The 27,999-nt window shown below is 41.5% G+C and overlaps 1 pseudogene; it reads right to left on the reverse strand.

Annotated features, from left to right (window-relative positions):
* Positions 1–774: 774 nt before the first annotated feature.
* LOC109758211 (uncharacterized) lies at positions 775–27,999 on the reverse strand (annotated as a pseudogene).

Consider the following 27,999-nt stretch of genomic DNA (forward strand, 5'->3'; position numbering starts at 1 on the left):
CATCTGCAAATCCAACGGAGGTAAGCCATAACCAGAGCTCCAAGGTCCAAACGCTGCGACCACAGACATAATAGACCTGGAAAGATAAGCAGTGAATATGTTTCGTGGGATCATGTCTGAGGCCAGCACAGTAGTGAGCTCATTTCCTTCAACATAGATACTGACATTCATAGTTGTTGCAGAAATTGCCACATCAACATTGATGATATTGGATCACAGGAGGAGCCACAAAGAGAGTGTTGATCTGATGGTTCGATCCAGGAGAGGAGCCCTGTGTGCTGGCAGTTGAACTAGAATCATTCCAAGCAGAGTTCAGGCTATCTGTCACATTATCTTCAGGCAAAATTCCATCTTGCACACGAAGGCCTTGAGCCGCAAGCCATGCCTAAAATTTGACCAGGGCAGCAGGCATTTGTGGGGCTGGGGGCTGCGGCCATGGATCCCACTGTGCATCTTGAGGACCATCCTGCTGAGGGGCATGGTGTGGCGCCTGATCATTTCCTATACCATTCTGGAGTACCAATTCTGAAGCTATTGCTGGTACAATTGCTCCGCAGTGAGTCCATCACCAAACATGGGGTGAGGCACACCATTGGCCGTAGGCGGCTCCTCATCAGCCGTTGGAACCTCTGGGTCATGAGCATTCCAATCTGCACCTCTGGGAATATAAATAGCAGTAGTCCAGCAGGCTCTGTCCCCTCCTAACTAACGAACCACAATACTTTTGGGGATCAGGCGCATGTGAATGACTTTAACTTTAATAAGCACAATAGATCAATCCACATTAGGACTATTCCATGTAACTAATCTGCCATAGTCATCTATAGAGCGCTGATGATAAAAGTATGTCTGATAGTCATCAGGGAAACCAATGTACATAAGCCAAACTTCTGGTCCCAGGGTTGTATTGCGCATGTTGAGAGCAGCATTGTGACGAACAAAAGACACTACCAAATCCTCCTCATCTAGCAGGAACGTGGTGTTGACTGCTATATCACGGATGAAAGAATTGGCAAAAGCAAACATACCAACACCGAGCGGATGGTCGGAGGACTCAGTTGTGTGGAGACCAGATTCATGCAGCAGTCCTTCAATGGTGTTGCAGAGATCCTCCCTGAGATGCAGAGGCACGAATCTGTTGGCTTCGGCGATGGCGAGGAAGTGTTGTGAGGGGCGGGATTGGATTGACTGCCATGTCTGCGCGAACCTTGCGATCAGCCGGCCCAGACTCGATTGACCAGCCGGCGGGGATGAAGGGAAGCGGGTTAACTAGGTAGTTGGCCATGGTTGTCGAAGGAACAGAGGTGGAGACGGCGGCGGTGGTGGTTTGTGGTAATGGTGGTGGTGCTAGAGCAGAGCGCTCTGCAGCACTGGGAAGCGGGGCGGGCGAGGATGGCAAGGGGGCGAATGCGGGGCGTCAAGGGTGGTGGAGGGGGTTTTTGGTCACCACTGCCAACGCTGGGCCCAACGGCGCCGCCAGTAGAATTGCTCCAAGTGTCCATAGTGGCCACACGTTTCACATCGAACGGTGGATGGGGGATGGCTCCTAGTCGCCGTGAAAGGGCAATGTTGCTTGAGAATAGGAGAGTTGATTTGCTGCTCAGGTTGAAGTGATTTGACTGGATAATCAGAATCTGAACCCATAAAAGAGTTGCCATCAAAAGAATTCCGAGGCGGAGCGGGGCAATTAATACCTTTGTGCCCTGGGGCCGAACAGTTTATGCATATAATCCGAGCGTGACAATTAGATTTGATATGACCCCACTATAAGCATCTGGCACAGAGATCACCCCAGCAATTAACCAGATCATTAATTTCCTTGTTATTGTATCCCGCACACGATAAGTCCGCAATGTGTGCCTTGGACAGCAAAGGCAGCCAGGATGTGTACGGCGGTGCATATTTGAAAGCTGATGAAAGGAAACATTGTGGCAATTTTGGATAAGTAACATTACAAGGAAATTGGAAATTGCCAATCGAGAGTAAATGCTCCGGAGAATCCCTTGGGCATTCAATGGCTGTGGGTAATGGTCTCGGAGGCACTGGTGACCCCGGAAGAACCCTACCCGAGTGTGGCACCTTCGAACACGAAGCCTCATGACTATGAAAATTATTGAAATCCATGGAAGCCAGAGGAATGAGCCCAAATTTGCATAACTCCGTGGATGTAGTTAGATCATGGCCAATAGGACGTGTGAAAGCTGATTTATCAATCCGAATAGCCATTGGGCTCCGACTAGCAATGGGTTCAAGCCTTTCATCAGCATGCCATTGAGAATCAAAATGCTTGTATCCATTAAAATGGCCATTGAACAGATGAAAATGACAAACGAAATCCGGCCAAATACGGTCCTTGAGGCCATGAATAAAATGTCCAACCTTGTTCCCGGCCACCGAAAAACGAAAGGACCTCTCAAAGATCTTAGTAACTTTAAACCCTAGATGATGTCCCCCAATACAACATTGGAGAGCCACACCCACAGATTCTTCAGATAGGGGAAAGGAAGTCGAGGAGAAGTAGACAACCAAGAAAAATTCCTTGGTATTGCGAGATGGAGAAAAATGCACCGTTTCTCCAAACCGCCGACGTACCTGATCGGCCACCGCAAGACCAGGGTTGAAATCCCAGTGTAGGAGACCTTCCATGGCGTGGATCAGAGACTAGATCCATGGTGAGTGGTTGAGCAGGTGGGAGGAGGATAGGAGAGGAGAGGAGCCATCGAGGAGCCGGCCCTGGTCCTCTTCCCAAATACTAGGACCACCTGGATAGTTGTGCTGGTTGTATTTTCAGGGAAAGAATTGTTGAGCAAGCTGAATTGCTATTGAATAATATATTGAGTAATGAAAATGATTGGACACTTCCTAAACCAACTCCGAAGCCAACTCCAAAGAAAAGGGGTATTTTATTTCTCAGTCCTGAAGATATGCAAGAGGCAAAGAAATCTATGAAAGAAAAAGGTATTAAAGCTGAAGAAGTTAAAAATATACCACCTATTGAAGAAATACATGGTCTTGATAACCCAACACAGGTAGTAGAGGTAAACTCTCTCCATAGATTTGATGAAGGTGATATTCCTCATAATAAGTCTGCTAGACATTGATAATTTTATTGTTAAACAAGAAAACTTCAATGCTTATGTTAGTAGACAATTGAAACGTAATGCTTACATGCTTGATCACCTGAGTAATTATATGAATAGTATTATTAATGATCTTAAGCTTATTAGTAAACATGCTTCCATGGTTACAACTCAAGTAGAACAAGTACTTAAGGCACAAGATGATTTGCTTAATGAGTTGAATAGTAAGAACAATGATAATGCTGCTAAGGTTATGACTAGAGGTGGTAAGATGACCCAGGAACCTTTGTATCGTGAGGGCCATCCTAAGAGAATTGAACGGGATTCTCAAATAATTAATACTGATGCACCTAGTCCTCGTTCTAAAAAGAAAAAGAAAACTGATAGGACCTTGCATGCTAGTGAACCTGCTATAGACACACCTGAGAATACCAATGATATTTCTATTTCTGATGCTGAGACACAATCTGGTAATGAACATGAACCTAGTGCTAATGTTAATGATGAGGTTCATGTTGATGCTCAACCTAGTAATGATAATGATGTAGAGATTGAACCTGTTGTTGATCTTGATAACCCACAATCAAAGAATCAACGCTATGATAAGAGAGATTTTTTTGCTAGGAAACATGGTAAAGAAAGAGAACCATGGGTTTAGAAACCCATGCCCTTTCCTCCTAAGCCATCCAAGAAAAAGGATGATGAGGATTTTGCGTATGTGTTTGACTGATATGCTTAAAATGTCTCCTTATGCTAAGTACATGAAAGAAATTGTTACTAATAAAAGAAAGATACCGGAAGCTAAGATTTCCACCATACTTGCTAATTATACTTTTAAGGGTGGAATACCAAAGAAACTTGGGGATCCCGGGGTACCAACTATACCATGCTCCATTAAAAGAAACTATGTTAAAACTGCTTTATGTGATCTTGGGGCCGGTGTTAGTGTTATGCCTTTCTCTTTGTATCGTAGACTTGATTTTAATAAGTTGACACCTACTGAAATGTCTTTGCAAATGGCTGATAAATCAACTGCTATACCCATCGGTATTTGTGAGGATGTGCCAATTGTGGTTGCAAACGTTACTATCTTAACGGACTTTGTTATTCTTGATATTCCCGAGGACGACAGTATGTCGATCATCCTTGGTAGACCCTTTTTGAATGCTCCAGGGGCTGTTATTGATTGCAACAAAGGCAATATCACTTTTCATGTTAATGGTAATGAGCATATGGTACACTTTTCGAAGAAACAACCTCAAGTTCATAGTATCAATTCAATTGGAAAAATTTCAACTATTACTATTGGAGGTTTTGAATTCCCTCTTCCTACTGTCAAAAAGAAATATGATATTCTTATTGTTGGGGACATGCATATCCCCGTTCAGGTAACCTGGTGTTATTCGAAAATTCTCTGGTTTCATATCATTCGGAAGAAGTTTGTTAATAAGACTTGATCAACCTTGTTAACGGATTCCTTTTGATGAGTATGAGATGGATGAATTTAGAAAGCACAACTCTCTGTACCCATCTTTTACCTTCTGTTAATTAGATTAAATAAGGCAAAAATAGTATTTTCTGTCTGTTTTCTAAATTATCCATGCAATAAAAATGTCTCGAAAATAAAAGTTCTCCAAATGCCCTGAAAATTGGGTATGATTGTTTTTAGAACATTTTAGAATTTCTGGTGCAAAGAACACACCAGGGGGGCTCACCAGCTGGCCACAAGGGTGGACGGCGCGCCCACCCCCCTGGGGCGCGCCCCCTGACCTTGTGGGCCCCACGTGCCCCCTTCCACTTATTCCAGCACCCATCCACTCCTTCTTCCTCCAGAAAAAAAAATCACTCCATAGCTCAAACTCGTGTTCTTGCTCATCTTGCTGCCATTTTCAATCTCCTTGCTCAAAGCTCCATTCACAAAACTGCTTTGGGGGATTGAATCATCACGATAATTTTTTATCCCGGGATAAAAATTGTTGAAAATACATACCTGGTAACTCATGTCTCAATAACATGATAATATACACACAACAAAGCTGATAACTCATGTACAATCACCACGATAAGTTTTGATTCTGGCCAATTTTGTTTTGAAAATGCATACCCGATAACTTCTGTGTAAATAGCATGGTAGTATGTGGACGAGGATTTAGAGCTCTCGGGTGCTCTGCACCCCTATACGTACAATACCAGGAAAAAAATGCTTAGAAATTTGAAAAAAAAATCTGGGATTTTGGGATATCAAACGTGGGTTCCCGATGTACTCCCATCTGAAATTTGGTGAAAAAATACCAGGAAACGTATTCGCGGCAAAAAAGACAAAAATTTCCTATGTATAGCAAAACACTGTTTGGGTACATTTTTTTCGGGCAGTAATTCCTTCGCCACGGATACGTTTTTTGGTATTTTTTCACAAAATTTCACACGGAAGTAGATTGAGAAACCAGGTTTGACGTCCGAAATTTTGGATCTTTTTGATTTTCTGGGAATTTTTTACGAATATTTTCCGTATAGTGGTGCGGAGCACCCGAGAGCTCCTGTGTATTTTTCGGTAGTATATGCACAACAAAGCTGATAGCTCATATACAAACATCATGGTAACTTTTGACCCCAGTATAAAAGTTGTTGAAAAACATACCCCGGATAACTTCTACGTAAATAGAGTGATAATAAACGCACACCAAAGCTGATAATTAACTCATGTACAAACGCCACGGTAACTTTTGACACGGGGAAAAGGTTGTTGGAAAACATACACCCCGATAACTTATGTGTAAACAACATGATAATATACGCACATCAGAGCTGATAATTGACATACATATATTGCGGTAAAAAAATTGACCCAGGGAAAAAGTTGAAAAACATGCCCCCAATAACTTCTATGTAAATAGAATGATAGCACACGCACATCAGAGCTGATAACTCACATACAAACGTCGCGATAACTTTTGACCCGGGGAAAAAGTTGTTGGAAAACATACACCCCGATAACTTATGCGTAAATAGCATGATAATATATGCATAGGAGATCTGATAACTCATGTACAAACATCAAGAAAATTTATTGACCCATGAAAAAAGTTGTTAAAACAATAAACTCGGTAATTTCTATGCAAATTGCACGGTAATATACACAGAACAAAGCTGATAACTTACTATAAACACCACCGTAACTTTTGACCCTGGGATAAAAGTTTATTAATAAAAACAGACTCTGATAACTTATGTGTAAACAGTATGGTAATATACGCATGACGGAGTTAATAACTTACTCAGCCAAGACATGGTAACTTTTTCAACCCGGGAAAAAAGTTATTGAAAAACGCCCCTGGTAACTCATGTGTAAATATCATGGTAATATATGCCCACCAGAGCTGATAACCTACTTCGCTCTAGCGTGGTAACTGCTTTGACCAGGGGAATTATTTTGTTGAAAAACACCCCCTCCTCATTTTTCATGGTAATATATAAACAACAGATCTATAACTTAGTTACCCTAGACGTGATAACTTTTTGACATAAAAAATCTTCGAAACAAATCAACATGGAATCTAGTTTGGAATGTCTCGTCGTAACTTTTTGTTCTTAAAATTGATTTGAATCGGACATGCGTTCGAGCTACAAAACATTTTGAATTTTCCAAATAGGGAGAATTTTGGACGACATTATTTTTTTTTGTCCTTTAGTGTATGCATGCTTGTGCATGTGAGGAGAAAATTGTAGGAACCATTTTTGATGTCTCGATAATTTTTGTGTAAACAACATGATAACTTACGTAGGAGAGGCGTGATAATCTTTACCCAAAAAAATTCGCCAGAACATATCAACATAGGACCTGGTTTCGAATATCTCGTCGAGCTGAATTATTTATGTGAAAACAGTTTTTCAATCGGAGCTACAGTTTGAACTACAAAATAATTTAAAGTTTGAATTTGAGAGGAATCTTTGCTGACATCATTAGGTTTGTTGTTATATGCATGAGCTGCAGCCCGCACCTCACGCAAGCATGCAATGTTGCTCCTCCCGCATGCATGCATCTCCGTTCGGATCTATTACTAACTACCGGTCACTCGTACGTTAGTGCATGCAAATTAGGAAAGGAGAAAATTATGCGGATCTGTTAAAAACAAATGTAAAAAATAAAAGCAAAATAGAAAACAGAAAACAGGAAAAAAAACAGGAAAAAGAGGTTGTGTTCTGCCGCGCTCGTGGGCCGGCCCAGTTCGCTCGCCCCTTCAGCGAGTCCGAAGCCAGACTGGCTGAATGCGAAATACAAGCATGATATATACTTGTTTGTCTCTAACTTCATTGCGGAGCTGGAACAAATAAACCAAAAAGAACCGCATGAAATAACAAGAATGCAAGGAAGAGATGTTACGGGCACTTGGTTGGCTCCTCCAATGGGTACTATTATAATAAATGTCGATATTGGAGTCTCTGTTCATCGTAACTTAGGCACAGCTGCAGCGGTATGCTGTGACCGTGACGGGGGATACTTGGGTTCATCAGTGCTGGTGATTGGAGGCCACACTGAATGCACCCTCGCTTGAGGCCATTGCATGTAGATAAGCTTTAGCACTTGCACAAGACCTAGGCATGCATTTTCTTTCCATCGGATCTGATTGTAAGCAAGTCAAAAACCACATCAATCAGAGTGCAGGAGGCAACTATGGAGGCATTGTACGTGAGACCAATGAGTACAGTAGAAGTTTCAAACGGTGTGTTTTTAATTTTGAGTCAAGAGCTTCGAATTTTGAAGCCCACAGGCTTGCTAGATTTGCTTTTTCTCTTTCCCCTGGTAGACATTTGTGGTTGGGAGCTCCTTATGATGTGAACTCCATTGCTGTAAACCTTACCAATATTCAATAAAGCCTAGATGCTTTTCGCTAAAAAAAGCATGCTATATACTCTCTTGCCGCCTTTTTTTAGAACCTATCTTGCCCGTGTGGCAGCTTCAATGAACCGAAGCGATTGACACACGCGACACGGGCCGGCCCTCTTTGAGCGAGCAGCCGGTTTTGAGCCTTCTAGAAGGTTCCCTGAACCTGTTTTTTTTTGTTTTACATTCATGGTTTTCCCGGTTTTCTACTTTTAAAAAAATCATTTCTTTTTTATGTTTTCTACTTATTTTTTCCTTTCCTTATTTTATGTTTATGTTTTTTCATAGATTTCAAACAATTCAAAAAAAATGCTGAAGTTAAGTATTTTGCTTCAATATTTTAAAGTAGAAATACCAAATTTTGTACATTATTTCAAAAAATATTTAGCGTTTCAAAAACAATTCGCCATGTTCAAAAAGCATCATCGAACATTGACAAAATGATCACTGTGTATAGAAAAATGTTCATTGTGTACAGAAAAATTGTTCAATGTGCATTTAAAATTTCACCATATTTTTGAAAAAATGCTCAGTGTGTATTTGAATAATGTTCACCATATACTAAGAAAATGTCCAGTGGGTATTTTAAATTCGCTTTTCAAAAAGAATCATAGTTCGGAAAAATTGTTTGGAATTCAAAATTTGTTCATGATTTTAAAAAATTATTCATATTTTTATGAAAAATTGTTGACATTTTTCCCAAGAAATGTTGAAAAAAAACAAATCTACCGTTGTACTTGGTACTTCAACTTTAGTGCTACGGATTAGTCACCCACAATAGCCAGCTCGAGTGGCTAGCAATGCTACAATACAGCGTGAGGTCGGGAGTTTGACTCCCATGCATGTGTTCACAAGGTTGTCCAATAAGACCTCTCCCTAGGGGACAAAATTTCGTGTTTTGACCCTTTTGGAGAAGTTGTTCGGGATCTGACCCTTTTCCTACCGCCAAGGGGCGTGGCGATAGGGTATAACAGCCTACCGCCGAGGTCCCTGGCGGTAGAGTTGCACGCCCTACCACGAAAAAATTCTAAGTTTGAGACACAGTGCGAGTGCACACCTACCGTCGGGCACCTTGGCGGTAGGGTTACACATGCTACCGCCATCCCATGTGGCGGTAGGGATGCGTTGCGCTGACGTGGTCAAGTTCCTTACCGCCAGGGGCCTTGGCGGTAGGCTGCTATACCGGCTGCTATACCGTACCGCCATACCCCCTGGCGGTAGGAAAAGGGTCAGATCCCGAAATTTTTGCAAACTAGGGTCAGATCTCGAACAACTTCTCCAAAAGGGTCAAAACACGAAATTTAGCCTCCCTGGGGTGCACCACATCGTCCCTGTTGCCTTGGCTTGCACTCATCATAGAATCCCGGGTCCTAGTGACACGCTATTCTTATGGAATGCATATATGCGAGGCAGGTGTGGTTCCACTATCTTGGGAAACTTTTCTACTGCGCTGCTTACCATCCCGGGTCATGGTGACAAGCTGGAGGAAATTGAGTAGCGGTGCACATCCTAGAGAACCAAAGATCAAGCTTCGACTCTCTAGGTTGTTGGTCGCTTTGGAAACAGCGCAACGCTTGCCTGCGCCTTCAAACCAACATGTGGTTGGATGGTTAGTTAGACAGTGGTATCCCCAGCCCACCAGGGTTCAAATCCTGGTGCTCACATTTATCCTGGATTTATTTCAGGATTTTCGGCGATACGCATTCAGTGGGAAGAGACGTTCCTGTCGACTACGAGGCGCCTACGGTGATTCCGTAAAATCTCAAGATGATATTCCGGCTCAGTCTCTCGGAGATGCTCATAGGGGTAGGTTGTGTGTGTATGTGTTCATAGGAGTGAGTGTATGCGCGTATATATGAGCGCTCGTGTCTGTATTGATGTTACGAGAGGCGGCGCGCTAGGGTTTCCCCCAAGGACGCTTGGGGGATGTTAGATTGCAGGCCATCTTCTTGACATCCCCGTGTGTAAGTTGGGAGGAACCCCATCTAGGATTCGGGAAGCCAAATTTTAAGTTTCTGTTTTCATTGCCTTTTCAGGTTCAAAATTATGAGCATCCACAAGTTTGACAAGGCCCAACAAAATGAGCTTGCTAAATTCTATAACTGCATATATAATTTCTATTCTCGGGCATCTGTATTATTTATTTGAAAATCAATAAAAATATGCAGCAGAGTCCTGCTGTTGTTTCCCTCAAAAAAAATCTAGGCAATGTACTTCATAAAATAAACTAGAAAAGAACTACAGGTGTAAAAAAAACCTCCCACTAAGAATATGTGTTCTGCATAACATTTGAAATTCATGATGAATGAGCATATCCTGGTTTGGGGATTTTCAGTTTAATTCCTCCTTCGAGGGCATTTTCAGTTTCCTAGGCACGACTATGAGGTGACACGATCTACGATACTGGATTCTTTGGGTGTCTCAGAAAAACAATTAGCTTCACCAAGAGCTAAAATGCTGGCCTCAGTACATCTTGAACTCAAAATATATGCAGGCTTACTTTCAACTTCATGTATTCCATGTTTCCAACATGTTGATATTTAGCAGATGCCTGTTCGTACCTATCTGCAACTTCTGTTCGCATCGGGTTGACAATACTTGCACTAGGTTGAGCGCTATCACTTTCCAAAGTTTTGAACTTCTGAGGATGGGAATACCGTTGTTTCAAGGTGCATCCATACAAGTTTCATGAGGCAATGGCACAGTACGTACAGAGATTTGTGATGATCTAACACCCTCTTTTGAAGGTGAGCCCATAGAAATCTCATGAGGCAATGGCACAATAGGTACAGAGCTTTTTGATGATCCAACACCCTCGATGCCCCATGATTATATTGTTGCCCCTGGGGTGTACCATGGTTAGTCAAAATACGATCAACTTAAAGTACCTCTTGAGCTTTTGGAACACCAAGATTCATAGAATCACTAGCTGGAAATGAAGTATGCTTCGGCCCATAAGTATCATCAAGCTACCGGTTGGAATTTCCATGCGGCGAGACATGAGGAGGTAGGTGGTATTTGCTGACGTGTTGATACTCAAGTTGTACTCGTTGTTGCAGCAAGAGGGGCTCCTGCTACTGAAGCAATATCATCTTTTCCAACAGAGAGATGTGGCTGAGGCTGGCGTATCACTTGCGACTGTGATTGCAACAACTGTTGTGATAGCAGATACTGTTGTTGATGAACGAAATATGCCCTAGAGGCAATAATAAAGTTGTTATTTATATTTCCATATATCATGATAAATATTTATTATTCATACTAGAATTGTATTAACCGGAAACTTAGTACATGTGTGAATACATAGACAAACAGAGTATCCCTAGTATGCCTCTACTTGACTAGCTCGTTAATCAAAGATGGCTAAGTTTCCTAGCCATAGACATGTGTTGTCATTTGATGAACGGGATCGCATCATTAGAGAATGATGTGATGGACAAGACCCATCCATTAGCTTAGCATAATGACCGTTAAGTTTTATTGCTATTGCTTTCTTCGTGACTTATAAATGTTCCTTTGACTATGAGATTATGCAACTCCCGAATACCGGAGGAACACTTAGTGTGCTATCAAACGTCACAACGTAACTGGGTGATTATAAAGATGCTCTACAGGTGTCTCCGATGGTGTTTGTTGAGTTGGCATAGATCGAGATTAGGATTTGTCACTCCGTGTACCGGAGAGGTATCTCTGGGCCCTCTCGATAATGATCATCACTATAAGCGTTGCAAGCAATGTAACTAATGAGTTAGTTACGGGATGATGCATTACGGAACGAGTAAAGAGACTTGTCGGTAACGAGATGGAACTAGGTACGAGGATACCGAGGATCGAATCTCGGGCAAGTAACATACCGATGGCAAAGGGAAGAACGTATGTTGTTATGCGGTTTGACCGATAAAGATCTTCATAGAATATGTAGGAGCCAATATGAGCATCCAGGTTCCGCTATTGGTTATTGAACAGAGATGTGTCTCGGTCATGTCTACATAGTTCTCGAACCCGTAGGGTCCGCACGCTTAACGTTCGATGACGATTTGTATTATGAGTTATGTGATTTGATGTACCGAAGGTTGTTCGGAGTCCCGGATGAGATCACGGACATGACGAGGAGTCTCAAAATGGTCGAGACATAAAGATTGATATATTGGACCATATTATTCGGACACCGGAAGTGTTCCGGATGGTTTCGGGTAAAGTCGGAGTGCCGGAGGGGTTACCGGAACCCCCCGGGGGAACTAATGGGCCACCATGGGCCTTAGTGGAGAGAGAGGAGGGCAGCCAGGGCAGCCCCCCCCCCCTTGCAGTTCGAATTGGACAAGGGAAGGGAGGAGGCGCCCCCTTTTCCTTCTCCCTCTCTCCCTCTCCTTCCTTCCCCCTCTCTCCCTTTTTGGTGGAATCCTACTAGGACTTGGAGTCCTAGTACGACTCCCCTCCTTGGGCGCGCCCCCAGGGCCGGCCGGCCTCCTCCTCCCCTCCTTTATATACAAGGGAGGGGGCACCCCATAGACACACAAGTTGATCTTTTAGCCGTGTGCGGTGCCCCCCCTCCACAGAAACACACCTCGGTCATATCGTCATAGTGCTTAGGCGAAGCCCTGCGCCGGTAACTTCATCATCACCGTCGCCACGCCGTCATACTGACAGAACTCTCCCTCAGCCTCAACTGGATCAAGAGTACGAGGGACGTCATCGAGCTGAACGTGTGCTGAACACAGAGGTGACGTACGTTCGGTACTAGGATCGGTTGGATCGTGAAGTCGTACGACTACATCAACCGCGTTGATAAAACGCTTCCGCTTTCGGTCTACGAGGGTACGTGGACACACTCTCCCGCTCATTGCTATGCATCACCTAGATAGATCTTGCGTGATCGTAGGATAATTTTTGAAATTACTGCGTTCCCCAACAGTGGCATCCGAGCCAGGTCTATGCATAGATGTTATATGCACGAGTAGAACACAAAGAGTTGTGGGCGATAATAGTCATACTGCTTACCAGCATGTCATACTTTGATTCAGCGGTATTGTTGGATGAAGCGGCCCAGACCGACATTACATGACCGCATTCATGAGACTGGTTCTACTGCCGTGCTTCGCACACAGGTGGCTAGTGGGTGTCAGTTTCTCCAACTTTAGTTGAATCAAGTTTGACTACGCCTGGTCCTTGTTGAAGGTTGAAAAAACAGCACACTTGACGAAAAATCGTTGTGGTTTTGATGCGTAGGTAAGAACGGTTCTTGCTAGAAGCCCGTAGCAGCCATGTAAAACTTGCAACAACAAAGTAGAGGACGTCTAACTTGTTTTTGCAGGGCATGTTGTGATGTGATATGGTCAAGACGTGATGAGATATAAATTGTTATATGAGATGATCATGTTTTGTAAAGTTATCGGCAACTGGCAGGAGCCTTATGGTTGTCTCTTTATTGCATAAGATGCAAGCGCCATATAATTGCTTTACTTTATCGCTATGCGATAGCAATAGTTGCAAAAGCAATAGTTGGCGAGACGACCATGTGACGACACGTTGATAGAGATCAAGATGATGGAGATCATGGTGTCATGCCGGTGACGATGGAGATCATGACGGTACTTTGGAGATGGAGATCAAAGGCACAAGATGATGATGGCCATATCATGTCACATATTTTGATTGCATGTGATGTTTATCTTTTATGCATCTTATTTTGCTCAGTACGACGGTAGCTTTATAAGATGATCCCTTACTAAAATTTCAAGGTATAAGTGTTCTCCCTGAGTATGCACCATTGCGACAGTTCTTCGTGCTTAGACACCACGTGATGATCGGGTGTGATAAGCTCTACGTTCACATACAACGGGTGCAAGCCAGTTTTGCACACGCAGAATACTCGGGTTAAACTTGACGAGCCTAGAATATGCAGATATGGCCTCGGAACACTGAGACCGAAAGTCGAGCGTGAATCATATAGTAGATATGATCGACACAGTGATGTTCACCATTGAAAACTACTCCATCTCACGTGATGATTCGACATGGTTTAGTTGATATGGATCACGTGATCATTTAGATGACTAGAGGGATGTCTATCTAAGTGGGAGTACTTAAGTAATATGATTAAATTGAACTTTAATTTATCATGAACTTAGTCCTGATAGTATTTGCATATCTATGTTGTAGATCAATAGCTTGCGATGTAGCTCTCCGTTTATTTTGATATGTTCCTAGAGAAAACTAAGTTGAAAGATGATAGTACCAATGATGCGGACTAGGTCCGTGATCTGAGGATTATCCTCATTGCTGCAGAGAAGAATTATGTTCTTGATGCACAGCTAGGTGACAGAACTATTGCAGGAGCAGATGCAGACATTGTGAACGTTTGACAAAGCTCGGTATGATGACTACTTGATAGTTTAGTGCACCATGCTTTATGGCTTAGAACCGAGACTTCAAAAACGTTTTGAACGCCACAGAGCATATGAGATGTTCCAAGAGCTAAAATGGGTATTTCAGACTCATGCCCGTGTTAAGAGGTATGAGACCTCTGACAAGTACTTTGCCTACAAGATGGAGGAGAATAGCTCAGCTAGTGAGCATGTGCTCAGAATGTCTGAGTACTACAATCACTTGAATCAAGTGGGAGTTAATCTTCCAGATAAGATAGTGATTGACAGAGTTCTCTAGTCGCTATCACCAAGTTACTAGAACTTCGTGATGAACTATGATATGCAAGGGATAACGGAAACGATTCCCAAGCTCTTCGCGATGCTGAAATCGGCAAAGGTAGAAATCAAGAAAAAGCATCAAGTGTTGATGGTTTACAAAACCACTAGTTCCAAGATAAAGGGCAAGGGAAAGAAAGGGAAACTTCAAAAGGAATGACAAGAAAGTTGCCACTCTCATGAAGAAGCCCAATGCTAGACCCAAGCCTGAAACTGAGTGCTTATACTGCAAAGGAAATGGTCACTGGAAGTGGAACTGCCCTAGATACTTGGCGGATAAGAAGAATGGCAAAGTGAACAAAAGTATATTTGATATACATGTTATTAATGTGTACTTTAGTAGTGTTTATAGCAACCCCTCGGTATTTGATACTGGTTCAGTTGTTAAGAGTAGTAACTCGAAACGGAAGTTGCAAAATAAACAGAGACTAGTTAAGGGCGAGGTGATGATGTGTGTTGGAAGTGATTCCAAGGTTGATAAGATCACCATTGCACACTCTCTCTACCTTCGGGGTTAGTGTTGGACCTAAATAAATGTTATTTGGTGTTTGCGTTGAGCATGAATATGATTGGATCATGTTTATTGCGATACGGTTATTCATTTAAGTTAGAGAATAATTGTTGTTCTGTTTACATGAATAAAACCTTCTATGGTCATGCACTCAATATAAATGGTTTATTGAATCTCGATCGTAGTGATACACATATTCATAATATTGAAGCCAAAAGATGCAAAGTTAATAATGATAGTGTAACTTATTTGTGGCACTGTCGTTTAGGTCATATTGGTGTAAAGCGCATGAAGAAACTCCATGCTGATGGGATTTTGGAATCACTTGATTATGAATCACTTGATGCTTGCGAACCATGCCTCATGGGCAAGATGACTAAGACTCCGTTCTCCGGAACAATGGAGCGAGCAACTGACTTATTGGAAATAATACATACTGATGTGTGCAGTCCGATGAGTGTTGAGGCTCACAGCGGGTATCGTTATTTTCTGACCTTCACAGATGATTTGAGCAGATATGGGTATATCTACTTGATGAAACACAAGTCTGAAATATTTGAAAAGTTCAAAGAATTTCATAGTGAAGTGGAGAATCATCGTAACAAGAATATAAAGTTTCTACGATCTGATCGTAGAGGAGAATATTTGAGTTAGGAGTTTGGCCTTCAATTAAAACAATGTGGAATAGTTTCACAAACTCATGCCACCTGGAACACCAAAGTGTAATGGTGTGTCCAAACATCGTAACCGCACTTTATTAGATATGGTGCGATCTATGATGTCTCTTACTGATTTATCACTATCGTTTTGGGTTATGCATTAGAGACAGTTGCATTCATGTTAAATAGGGCACCATATAAATCCGTTGAGACGACACCGTATGAACTATGGTTTGGCAAGAAACCAAAGCTGTCGTTTCTTAAAGTTTGGGGTTGCGATGCTTATGTGAAAAAGTTTCAAACTGATAAGCTCGAACCCAAATCGCAAAAGTGCGTCTTCATAGGAAACCCAAAAGAAATTGTTGGGTACACCTTCTATCACAAATCCGAGGGCAAAATATTCATTGCTAAGAATGGATCCTTTCTAGAGAAGGAGTTTCTCTCGAAAGAAGTGAGTGGGAGGGAAGTAAAACTTGATGAGGTAATTGTACCTGCTCCCGAATTAGAAAGTAGTTCTTCACAGAAATCAGTTCCTGTGATTCCTACACCAATTAGTGAGGAAGCTAATGATGATGATCATGAAACTTCAGATCAAGTTACTACCGAACCTCGTAGGATAACCAGAGTACGATCCGCACCAGAGTGGTACGGTAATCCTGATCTGGAGGTCATGTTACTTGACCATGACGAACCTACGAACTATGAGGAAGCGATGATGAGCCCAGATTCTGCGAAATGGCTTGAGGCCATGAAATCTAAGATAGGATCCATGTATGAGAACAAAGTGTGGACTTTGGTGGACTTGCCCGATGATCGGCAAGCCATTGAGAATAACTGGATCTTCAAGAGGAAGACGGACGCTGATAGTAGTGTTACTATCTACAAAGCTCGAATTGTCGAAAAAAGTTTTCGACAAGTTCAAGGTGTTGACTACGATGAGATTTTCTCAATCGTAGCGACGCTTAAGTCTGTCTGAATCATGTTAGCAATTGCCACATTTTATGAAATCTGGCAAATAGATGTCAAAACTACGTTCCTTAATGGATTTCTTAAAGAAGAGTTGTATATGATGCAACAAGAAGGTTTTGTCAATCCTAAAGGTGCTAACAAAGTGTGCAAGCTCCAGCGATCCATTTATGGACTGGTGCAAGCATCTCAGAGTTGGAATATACGCTTTGATGAGTTGATCAAAGCATATAGTTTTATACAGACTTGCGGTGAAGCCTGTATTTACAAGAAACTGAGTGGGAGCACTACAGCTTTTCTGATAAGTATATGTGAATGACATATTGTTGATCGGAAATGATGTAGAATTTTCTGGAAAGCATAAAGGAGTGTTTGAAAGGAGTTTTTCAAAGAAAGACCTCGGTGAAGCTGCTTACATATTGAGCATCAAGACCTATAGAGATAGATCAAGACGCTTGATAAGATTTTTCAATGAGTACATACCTTGACAAGTTTTAGAAGTAGTTCAAAATGGAACAGTCAAAGAAGGAGTTCTTGCCTATGTTGCAAGGTGTGAAGTTGAGTAAAGACTCAAAACCCGACCACAGTAGAAAATAGGAAGAGAATGAAAAGTCATTCCCTATGCTTCAGTCATAGGTTCTATAAAGTATGCTATGTTGTGTACCAGACCTATTGTGTACCTCACCCTGAGTTTGGCAAGAGAGTACAATAGTGATCTAGGAGTAGATCACTGGACAGCGGTCAAAATTATCCTTAGAAGACTAAGGAGATATTTCTCGATTATGGAGGTGATAAAGAGTTCATCGTAAAGAGTTGCGCCGATGCAAGCTTTGACACCGATCTGGATGACTCTGAGTCTCAATCTGGATACATATTAAAAGTGGGAGCAATTAGCTAGAGTAGCTTCGTGCAGAGCATTGTAGACATAGAAATTTGCAAAATATATATATGGATCTGAATGTGGCAGACCCGTAGACTAAAACTTCTCTCACAGGCAAAACATGATCACACCTTATTAATCTTGGGTGTTAATCACATAGCGATGTGAACTAGATTATTGACTCTAGTAAACCCTTTGAGTGTTGGTCACATGGAGATGTGAACTATGGGTGTTAATCACATAAAGATGTGAACTATTGGTGTTAAATAACATGGCGACGTGAACTAGATTATTGACTCTAGTGCAAGTGGGAGACTGAAGGAAATATGCCCTAGAGGCAATAATAAAGTTGTTATTTATATTTCATTATATCTTGATATATGTTTATTATTCATGCTAGAATTGTATTAGCCGGAAACTTAGTACATGTGTGAATGCATAGACAAACAGAGTATCCCTAGTATGCCTCTACTTGACTAGCTCGTTAATCAAAGATGGCTAAGTTTCCTAGCCATAGACATGTGTTGTCATTTGATGAACGGGATCACATCATTAGAGAATGATGTGATGGACAAGACCCATCCGTTAGCTTAGCATAATGATCGTTAAGTTTTATTGTTATTGCTTTCTTCATGACTTATACATGTTCCTCTGACTATGAGATTATGCAACTCCCGAATACCGGAGGAACACTTAGTGTGCTATCAAACGTCACAACGTAACAATGAGTTAGTTACGGGATGATGCATTACGGAACGAGTAAAGAGACTTGCCGATAACGAGATTGAACTAGGTATGAGGATACCGACGATCGAATCTCGGGTAAGTAACATACCGATGACAAAGGGAACAACGTATATTGTTATGCGGTTTGACCGATAAAGATCTTCGTAGAATATGTAGGAGCCAATATGAGCATCTAGGTTCCGCTATTGGTTATTGACCGGAGATGTGTCTCGGTCATGTCTACATAGTTCTCGAACTCGTAGGGCCCGCACGCTTAACGTTTGATGACGATTTGTATTATGAGTTATGTGATTTGATGTACCGAAGGTTGTTCGGAGTCCCGGATGAGATCACGGACATGACGAGGAGTCTCGAAATGGTCGAGACATAAAGATTGATATATTGGACCATGTTATTTGGACACCGAAAGTGTCCCGGATGGTTTCGGGTAAAACCGGAGTGCCGGAGGGGTTACCGGAACCCCCCAGGGGAGCTAATGGGCCACCATGGGCCTTAGTGGAGAGAGAGGAGGGCAGCCAGGGCAGCCCCCCCCCCCTTGCAGTCCTAATTGGACAAGGGAAGGGGGGCGGCGCCCCCCTTTTCCTTCTCCCTCTCTCCCTCTCCTTCCTTCCCCCTCTCTCCCTTCTTGGTGGACTCCTACTAGGACTTGGAGTCCTAGTAGGACTCCACTCCTTGGGCGCGCCCCCTAGGGCCGGACGGCCTCCTCCTCCCCTCCTTTATATACGGGGGAGGGGGCACCCCATAGATACACAAGTTGATCTTCTAGCCGTGTGCGGTGCCCCCCTCCACAGAAACACACCTCGGTCATATCGTCGTAGTGCTTAGGCGAAGCCCTACGCCGGTAACTTCATCATCACCGTCGCCACTCCGTCGTGCTGACGGAACTCTCCCTCGGCCTCAACTGGATCAAGATACGAGGGACGTTATCGAGTTGAACGTGTGCTGAACACGGAGGTGCCGTACGTTCGGTACTAGGATCAGTCGGATCGTGAAGACATACGACTACATCAACCGCGTTGATAAAATGCTTCCGCTTTCGCTCTACGAGGGTACGTGGACACACTCTCCCGCTCGTTGCTATGCATCACCTAGATAGATCTTGCGTGATGGTAGGAAATTTTTTGAAATTACTGCGTTCCCCAACAGTTGAAACATGTACAGGAGTCAAGTGGATCTTGAGATATGTCAGCAAGCAATTTCTCAGGTGGAAAACGAGATAGAGGTAGATGGTTCTGTGGCACAAAGTTCTGTTGATGAACAGCAGTAGCTATTTGCTGAGAATTTCTGCAGAGTTTTTATGCATGTTGTGGCCCTTGAGTGAGATCAACGTGAAGGTTAGGGTTAAGATTTGTGGCTTTGATAGTCTGGCCATGGTGGCAAATCAAGCGGGTGCTTTAGGTTTCTATGCATAATGCACTATAGGAAACAAGATAATATTCTGAGATTGTGAAGCTTGACGAGATGAATCGGCCATGGAATTGGGTATGTTAGAGTGCAGAGTAGGTACTTCTTCTAAAGTTGTATCTTCATTCCGTGCTTGTGCTGCTGGAACATGATGACCAATATGAAACAACATTTTGGGAAGATTTTTGTCTTCTAGAACTGCTATATCCATTCAGCCCTAATTCCAAAAGGATATGGTGTCGGACCAGGAAATATGCATGGTAAGTAGCAGAGTAACTAGAAAAATATATGGAATGAAATAGGAAAGAATGGGGTACCTTCATTCACAGCAGCTGAAGGACCTTGCATACTACTATTAGTCATCAGTGTCTCGAGAAAACGATTCTGAGCTTTAACTGCACCGCCATTGTTGCTTGGCCAACTGTTAGAAAATAGCAACACCAGCTGAACCTCACTGGAGCTGACAAACTTCTCTATAGGTGGAGTCTTCGGCATTTGCATATCACTTGATATTGTGGTGCTAATCCCTGGAGGTGGCCTTGCCTTTGTTCGTAGGTGGGGCATAACATCCCCAAGCATTAAGAAAGGAGCAACACGAGGTGCATTTTGCAACACGGACCAACAAATCAATACCAAAATAACAACCCTCAAACCAGCCAATGATGTCAACAGCAGAAAATGGGCCTTGAATTCAACATTCTGAATCATTGTAGTATAACGGAAGAATTCCTGGATTAGGATAAGGTTGAATAATTTCTCAAATAAAAGGGATAAGGTTGAATAGGACTGGCCAACTCATCAACACATGTCATCCCAACTACTTTACTTTCTTGAAGACTATGGTCTCCTATTTATCTTTTTTGTTTTTGTTTTCTGATTCAATTAAAAAATGTTTGGGATAAAAAAAGGGTCCAAATTTCAAGAAAGATTCACAAATTTCAAAGAAGTTCCTGTATGCCAATTTTTTTATGAATTTGTAAAATATTCTCGGAGTTTGAAAATGTCCCCGATTTTCAAAAAATGGTCATTCCAAAAAATCACGATTTTGAAAATTCTTTTCGGACTTCAAATAATGTTCACCAATTAAAAAAATTCAAAAATTTCAAAATAATATTCACGGAATTCAAAACAGTTTCTTATTAGAAAAGATAATTTAAATTTCAAGAAAGTTCTAAACTTTCAAAACAAATGTTCACGAAATTCAAAAAATGTTCCTAGATTTCAAACGATGTTCATGAATTTGAAAAATCTTCCCATTTTACAACGAATGTTCAAAAATTTAAAAAGATGTTCCCATTTTACAACAAATGTTCCAAATTTGAAAATGTCGGTTCAATTTTATTTTTTATGAAATTTGAGAAAACGAAAAACAAATCCGGAAAACAAGAAAAAACTGAGAAGAAAACATAAAAAAATCTGGTTTAGGAACGTTCTAGAACCTTCACAAAGATGGATTAAGGGAGTACCTAAACATACCTAGTTGGGCAGGCCCATATCCATGCGAAACGACCACTCAGGTGGCAGAATCCTATTTGCCGCCTGAGGGCAGCAAATAGTCATGGCTTCGCTCAAGCGAGCCTCCAGTTAGACTGGCCCACATATGGATTTGCGTGATGGTTTCTTTAGTTGTTGTCTTTACTTCGCTGTTTATTGCGTTTCTTTTTGTTTTTCTTTTTTTTCACTTTTTATCGCTTTTTCATTGGTTTTGTTCTAGTTTCTTTTAATTTCTGCTCTGGTTCCTTTTTTCTTTTAGCATTTTTCTGCTTACGTTACTTTTTCTGTTTTCTTCTCCTTTTCCATATTACATAAAAAGTTCAGCATGCATTACAAAAAAATTCATCCTGTATTAAGAAAATGTTCACATTATATAATGAAAACTTCCATTGTTTATTAAAAATGTATAGTTTGTATCAGAATTTTTTTCAGCCTTATTTTATAAAAATTTCATTTTATTTATAAATTACTCAACGTATATTGCAAAAATATTCCATGTGTATTCAACAATGTTCAATATATTATTTCATAATTTTTTCAATAAAACCCCAGCAAAAAACAATGACGTTACAATCGACCGGACGGTACAACACCGTTTTGCTACAGTACCACAATGCTATTGTGTCTCTACGCAACTTTATTTAAGTTGAACTGCGAATGGACCGGCCCTATTCTATTGACACTGAGCAAAGCCACACAATGGGAGAAGCGGGGATCGATCTCTGGTCTACTAGGAGAGGGCTGGCTACGCAAGCCACTTCGCCCGTGTCTCACACACAATAAGATGTTGGCGCGACGTGTACTTGAGGCACAGGACGCCAGTTTTCCCATGGTTTTCACGTTTATTTTTCTATTTTTCTTTTTGTTCTTTCATAGGTTTTCTCCTTTTTCGTTTTTGGTTTGTTTTTCCTTTTTGTTCTTTGATAGGTTTTATCCTTTAATTTTCAAATAGTTCAAACATTTTAAAATATTTTTTCAACATTTTTGTATACATGATCAGCATTTAAAAAATACTTGATCAATATTTTCCAAATACTTGTTTAAAAATTTCAAATACTTGCTCAAAAAATTTCAAATACTTTTCCAACATTTTTATATACATGACCAATATTTTTTAAAATATTTGTTCAACATTTTTCAAATGTTTTTAAGAGTGCCTTTTGAAATAAATATGTTTTAAATATTTAAATTGTAAAAAAGTGTAAAAAAATAGAAAACAGAAAATGAAAAAAAGGCTTTTGTCTCCCGCGCTCGTGGTCCGGCCCAGCCCGGTCTGCCCGTCAGCGAGTCCGAAGCCAGACTCGCTGAAGGCGGGATATAAGCATGCCCTATACTCTCTGAGAGCTCCTGTTCGGCGCCTTATGCGCCCGAACAGTTCCCTGGCGCCTGAAGGAGATGTCTACTGGGCCAGCCCAGATCGCAGCGCCTCTCAGCGAACAAGTCGATCAACTATAAAAAATGATATGTGCGGTGAGTGGATTCGAACTCAGCACCTCTCCCTCCGAATATCAGTGCATTAACCACTACACAATCAAACGATTTGTGTTCACAGACTTCGTTTGCTTTCTTTTCTCCTTTCTCCAGCTCGCAAAGCCCCGGGTGTGGAGAAGCGTCCCAAACCATTTTTTTCTCTTTTTCTGTAATGGTTTTATTTGCCTTTTTCCTTTTCCTTTTTCCTAAATACGTGAACTTTTCTAAAAAGAATCAAAGGAAACATTTTTTTAGAAAAAGAAATGAACTTTTTTCAAATTTGAAAATAGTTCATTGGTTTTTTAAGTTCATCAAAATTGAAGAAAGTTCATCAAATCTGAAAAAAAGTTCATCGAATTTTAGCAAAGTTCACCATAACTGAAAAAAGTTCATCAAAATATAATAAAAGTACATCATAATTTGAAAAAGTTCACCGAATCTGGAAAATAGTTCATCGATTTTTTGAAAAAAGTTCATCAAATTTGAAAAAAGTTCATTGACTTAAAAATAAGTTCATTGAATTTGAAAAAAGTTCATTGCGTTTGCAAAAAAGTTCACCGAATTAGAAAAAAGTTCATCCAATTTGAAGAAAAGTTCACTACATTTGAAAAAAGTTCATCGAATTTTGACAAAAGTTCATCGAACTTGAAAAATAGTTCATCAAATTTTGGAAAAAGTTCATCGAAGTTGAAAAAAAGTTCATGAAATCCGGTGAACATTACGAATTAGAAAAAGGAAAAAAAAGAAAAAGAAAAAAGAAAAAGAAAAGAAGAAAGAAAAAGGAAATAAGAAAGAAAAAGAAAAGACGGAACAAAATGGTTAAGAAATGTACTAGATCACAAAACGTTGAGTGGTGGTGTGGTTGTCACGTGGCACGCTGAACCGCTACGGTGTGTGTTCGAGTCCTCCCAGGTACGTCGTTTTTGCATCTTTTTAGAAAGAAAGAAGTGAATTTGGGCCGGCCCGCGTCCCGGGGGGGGGGGGGGGGGGGGTATGCGCCCTGTACGATTAACACTGTATCCGGCGCTGAGGGCGCCCGCCGAATAGAAACCAGCATACTCTCTTGCCGCCCCTTTTTTGTTTTTTAAACCACTCTTGCCGCCCGTGTGGCAGCTTCGCTGAACTGGAGCGATCGAGAGACGCGACACGGGCCGGCCCTCTTTGAGCGAGTAGCCGGTTTTGAGCATTCTAGAAGGTTTCCTGAACCTGCATCTTTTTAGAAAGAAAGAAGTGAATTTGGGCCGGCCCGCGTCGCGAGGGGGGGGGTTATGCGCCCTGTACGATTAACACTGTATCCGGCGCTGAGGGCGCCCGCCGAATAGGAACCAGCATACTCTCTTGCCGCCCCTTTTTTGTTTTTTAAACCACTCTTGCCGCCCGTGTGGCAGCTTCGCTGAACTGGAGCGATCGAGAGACGCGACACGGGCCGGCCCTCTTTGAGCGAGTAGCCGGTTTTGAGCATTCTAGAAGGTTTCCTGAACCTGCATCTTTTTAGAAAGAAAGAAGTGAATTTGGGCCGGCCCGCGTCGCGAGGGGGGGTATGCGCCTGTACGATTAACACTGTATCCGGCGCTGAGGGCGCCGAATAGGAACCAGCATACTCTCTTGCCGCCCGTTTTTTGTTTTTTAAACCACTCTTGCCGCCCGTGTGGCAGCTTCGCTGAACTGGAGCGATCGAGAGACGCGACACGGGCCGGCCCTCTTTGAGCGAGTAGCCGGTTTTGAGCATTCTAGAAGGTTTCCTGAACCTGTTTTTTGTTTTATTTGCATGGTTTTCCTGGTTTTCTACCTTGTTAATTTATTCTTTTAAATTGATCTACTTATTTTTTTCTATTATTTCTTCTGTTTATGTTTTTTTATAAAATTCTAAAAATTTAAAAAATGTGCTGAATTTAAATTTGTTGTTTAATTATTTTGAATCGAAATTCCAAATATTGTTCATTATCTCAAAAAAAATGTTAACGTTTCAAAAATGTTCGCCATGTTGAAAAAATGTCAATGAACATAGATAACATGATCACTGTGTATAAAAAATGTTCATTGTGTACAGAAAATTGTTCAACGTGCATTTGAAAAAAGTTAACCATATTTAAAAAAATGTTCAGTGTGTATTTGAATAATGTTCACCATATACTTATAAAATGTCCAGTGAGTATTTTAAATTATCTTTTCAATAATTTGTTCATAGTTCGAAAAAACTGTTCATAAAATTTAATTTTAGTTCATGATTTTCAAAAATTATTCATATTTTTTTAAGAAAATTTGTTGACATTTTTCCCGAGAAATGTTGAGAAACTTGAAAACAAAAAAACAAATCTGCCGATGTACTTGGTACTTCAACTTTAGTTGTACGGATTAGTCACCGACGATAGCCAGCTTGAGTGGCTAGCAATGCTACAAGACAACATGAGGTCGGGAGTTTGACTCCCACGCATTTGTTGACTATTTTAAGGATAAATTTGGGACTAACAATGCAGATCGTGGAAGGTCATACGCTGGAACTACAATAGAGACTAATCAAGAGACTACACCAACAGTATACCACACAAGCAAGAATTTTGGTGCATCTTGAAGGAAATGAGGGCAAATGCATCTCCTAGACCAGATGGGTTCAATGTGGCTTTCTATTTGGCTACTTGGGATTGGATAGGAGATGACGTAACTAATATGGTAAGACAATTCTATGAATCATGGGCTATGCCCAACAATATAAATAATACATCTATGCGAGGCAGGTGTGATTCCACTATCTTGGGAAACTTTTCTGCTGCGCTGCTTACCATCCCGGGTCATGGTGACAAGTTCGAGGAAATTGAGTAGCGGTGCACATCCTGGAGAACCAAAGATCAAGCTTCGATTCTCTAGGCTGCTGGTCGCTTTGGAAACAGCACAACGCTTGCCTGCGCCTTCAAACCAACATGTGGTTGGATGGTTAGTTAGACAGTGATATCCCCAGCCCACCAGGGTTCAAATCCTGGTAATCGCATTTATCCTGGATTTATTTCAGGATTACCGGCGATACACGTTCAGTGGGAAGAGACATTCTTGTCGACTACGAGGCGCATACGGTGATTCCGTAAAATCCCAAGATGATATTCCGGCTTAGTTTCTCGGAGGTGCTCATAGGGGTAGGGTGTGCGTGTATGTGTTCATAGGAGTGAGTGTGTGCACGTATATATGAGTGCTCGTGTCTGTACTGATGTTATGAGAGGCGACGCGCTAGGGTTTCCCCCGAGGACGCTCGGGGGGGGGGGGGGGGGGGGGGGTAAGTTTGGAGGAACCCCATCTAGGATTCGGGAAGCCAATTTTAAGTTTCTGTTTTCCTTGCCTTTTCAGGTTCAAAATTATGAGCATCCACAAGTTTGACAAGACCCAACAAAATAAGCTTGCTAAATTCTATAACTGCATATATAATTTCTATTCTCGGACATCTGTATTATTTATTTGAAAATCAATAAAAATATGCAACAGAGTCCTGCTGCTGTTTCCCTCAAAAAAATCTAGGCAATGTACTTCATAAAATAAACTAGAAAAGAACTACAGGTGTAAAAAATCCCTCCCACTAAGAACATGTGTTCTGCATAACATTTGAAATTCATGATGAATGAGCATATCCTGGTTTGGAAATTTTCAGTTTAATTCCTCCTTCAAGGGCATTTTCAGTTTCCTAGGCACGACTATGAGGTGACGTGATCTACGATACTGGATTCTTTGGGTGTCTCAGAAAAACAATTAGCTTCACCAAGAGCTAAAATGCTGGCCTCAGTAGATCTTGAACTCAAAATATATGCAGGCTTACTTTCAACTTCATGTATTCCATGTTTCCAACATGTTGATATTTAGTAGACGCCTGTTCATACCTATCTCCAACTTTTGTTTGCATCGGGTTGACAATACTTGCACTAGGTTGTGCGCTATCACTTTCCAAACTTTTGAACTTCTGAGGATGGGAATACCATTGTTTCAAGGTGCATCCATACAAGTTTCATGAGGCAATGGCACAATACATACAGAGATTTTGTGATGATCTAACACCCTATTTTGAAGGTGAGCCTATAGAAATCTCATGAGGCAATGGCACAGTATCTACAAAGCTTATTGATGATCCAACACCCTAGATGCCCCGTGATTATATTGTTGCCCCTGGGGTGTGCCATGGTTAGTCAAAAAACGATCAACTTAAAGTGCCTCTTAAGCTTTTGGAATACCAAGATTCATAGAATCACTAGCTGGCAAAGAAGTAAGCTTCGACCCATAAGGATCATCAAGCTGTCGGTTGGTATGTCCATGTGGTGCGACGTGAGGAGGTAGGTGGTGTTTGCTGACGTGCTGCTGCTCAAGCTGTACTCATTGTTGCAGCAAGAGCGGCTGCTGCTACTGAAGCAATATCATCTTTTCCAACAGAGAGATGTGGCTGAGGCTGGCGTATCACTGGTGACTGTGATTGCAACTACTGTTGTGATAGCAGACACTGTTGTTGAAACATGTACAGGAGTCGAGTGGATCTTGATATATGTCAGCAAGCAATTTCTCAGGTGGCAAATGAGCTAGAGGTAGATGGTTATGTGGCACAAAGTTCTGTTGATGAACAGTAGTAGCTATTTGCTGAGAATTTTTGCAGAGTTTTTATGCATGTTGTGGCCCTTGAGTGAGATCAACGTGAAGGTTAGGGTTAAGATTTCTGGCTTTGATAGTCTGGCCATGGTGGCAAATCAAGCAGGTGCTTTACGTTTCTATGCATAATGCACTATAGGAAACAAGATAATATTCTGAGATTGTGAAGCTTGACGAGATGAACCGGCCATGGAACTGGGTATGTTAGAGTGCAGAATAGGCACTTCTTCTAAAGTTGTATCTTCATTCTGTGCTTGTGCTGCTGGAAAATGATGACCAGTATGAAACAACATTTTGGGAAGATTTTTGTTTTCTAGAACTGCTATATCCATTCAGCCGTAATTTCAAAAGGATATGGTAAGTAGCAGAGTAACTAGAAAAATATATGGAATGAAATAGGAAATAATGGGGTACCTTCAGTCACAGCAGCTGAAGGACCTTGCATACTACTACTAGTCATGAGTGTCCCCAAAAAACGATTCTGAGCTTAACTGCACCGCTATTGTTGCTTGGCCAACTGTTAGAAAATAGCAACACCAGCTGAACCTCACTGGAGCTGACAAACTTCTCTATAGGTGGAGTCTCCGGCAT

This window comes from Aegilops tauschii, chromosome 6 (assembly GCF_002575655.3).
Source record: "Aegilops tauschii subsp. strangulata cultivar AL8/78 chromosome 6, Aet v6.0, whole genome shotgun sequence".
NCBI classification, from domain to species: domain Eukaryota; kingdom Viridiplantae; phylum Streptophyta; class Magnoliopsida; order Poales; family Poaceae; genus Aegilops; species Aegilops tauschii.